The sequence below is a fragment of the Orycteropus afer genome, unplaced genomic scaffold, assembly GCF_000298275.1.
Source record: "Orycteropus afer afer isolate SDZICR_OR568_19922 unplaced genomic scaffold, OryAfe1.0 scaffold00474, whole genome shotgun sequence".
NCBI classification, from domain to species: Eukaryota; Metazoa; Chordata; class Mammalia; order Tubulidentata; family Orycteropodidae; genus Orycteropus; species Orycteropus afer.
This window is the reverse complement of record NW_006922061.1, coordinates 2,083,940-2,085,950: the sequence shown is the minus strand read 5'-3', so window position 1 is coordinate 2,085,950 and position 2,011 is coordinate 2,083,940.

The following is a 2,011-nucleotide window of genomic DNA, read 5'->3' as shown; positions in this document are numbered from 1 at the left end:
GGAGAATTCTATCAAACATTCAGAGAACTGACACTGATCCTACTCAAAGAATTCCAAAACATAGAAAAGGATGGATTCCTTCCTAATCCATTTTAAGAAACAAGCATAAACTTGATATCAAAACCAGGCAAAGATATTACTCAAAAGGAAAACTACAGACCAATGTCCCTCATGAATATAGATGCTAAAATCATCAACAAAAGCCTAGGCAATAGACTCCAACAACATATCAAGACAACGATTCATAATGACCAAGTGGGGTTTACAACAGGTATGCAAGGATGGTTCAGCATTAGAAAATCAATCAATGTCATCCACCACATAAATAAAAAAAAAAAAAGGGAAAGAACCACATGATCATATCCATCGATGCAGAAAAGGTATTTGGTAAAATCCAATATGCATTCCTAATCAAAACTCTCAGCAAAATAGGAATGGAAGGGACATTCCTTAACATAACAAAGGGCATATATGCAAAGCCAACAGCCAACATTATTCTCAATGGAGAGAGACTCAAACCATTCCCCTAGAGAACAGGAACCAGACAAGGATGCCCTCTATCACCACTTCTATTCAACATTGTATTGGAAGTTCTAGCCATGGCAATAAGGCAAGAAAGGGAAATCAAAGGTATCCAAATTGGTAAGGAAGTAGTCAAGCAATCCATATTTGCTGATGATATGATCCTATATCTAGAAAACACAAGACACTCTGTAAAAATCTACTAGAACTAATTGAGAGATTTACCATTGTGGCAGGCTACATCAACTTCCAAAAGTCAGATGGATTCCTCTTCACCAGAAAACAGATGGCTGAAAAAGAAGAAAATCAACACCATTTACAATAACTACAAAAACAAGGAAGTACTTAGGAATAAATCTTTCCAGGGACACAAAAGACCTGTACAAAGAAAATTATAAAAGACTATTTCAAGAAACTATAAGAGATCTATGTAAATGAAAGAACATACTATGCTCGTGGACAGGAAGATTGAACATTGTGAAAATGTCAATTCTACCTTAAGCAATCTATACATTCAATGCAATGTCATTCCAGATCCCATTAACATTCTTTAAGGATATGGAAAACCCAATTACAAACTTTATATGTAAAGGAAAGAGACCTCAGATAAGCAAAGCACTGTTGAAGAAGATAAACAAAATAAGAGATCTCTCACTGCCAGATCTCAAAACTACTATACAGCCAAAAGAGTCAAAACTGTCTGGTATTGGTATAATGACAGACACATAGACCAATGGAATAGAATTGAGAACCCAGAAATAGATCCATCGACCTATGGTCAGCTGATCTTTGACAAAGGGCCAAAATCCATTAAATAGGGAAGAGAATGTTTGTTTAATAAATGGTGCTGGTAAAACTGGCTCTCCATTTGTAGAAAAATGAAACAAGAACTGTACCTCCATAAACAAAACCATAAACAAAAACTAACTCCAGATGGATCAAAGACTTAAATGTAAAATCAAAAACTATAAAGTTCCTCAAGAAAAAAATAAGGGCAAATTTAGGCACCCTAATATATGGCATAAATAGACTATCAAACATAACCCAAAAAGCACAAACAGCAGAAGATGAACTAGATGAATGAACCTTCTGAAAATTAAATTTTCATGTGCTTCCAAGAACTTCTCCAAAATAGTCAAAAGAGAATCTACAGATTGGGAAAAAATATTCAGCAAAGATGTAACTGACAAGGGACTTATTTCTAGAATGTATTTATTCCAATTAAAAAATGGACAGAAGACATGAATAGACACTTCACTAAAGAAGATATTCAGTGTACAGCTAACATATGAAGAAATGTTCATGATCATTAGCCATTCAAGAGATGCAAATCAAAACAACAATGAGATATCATCTTGCCCCAACACTAGTAGCAAAGTTCAACAAGATAGAAAATAACAAATACTGGTGAGGTTGTTGAGAGATTGGGACTCTCATACACTGCTGGTGGGACTGTAAAATGGTACAACCATTGTGGAAAGCAGTATGG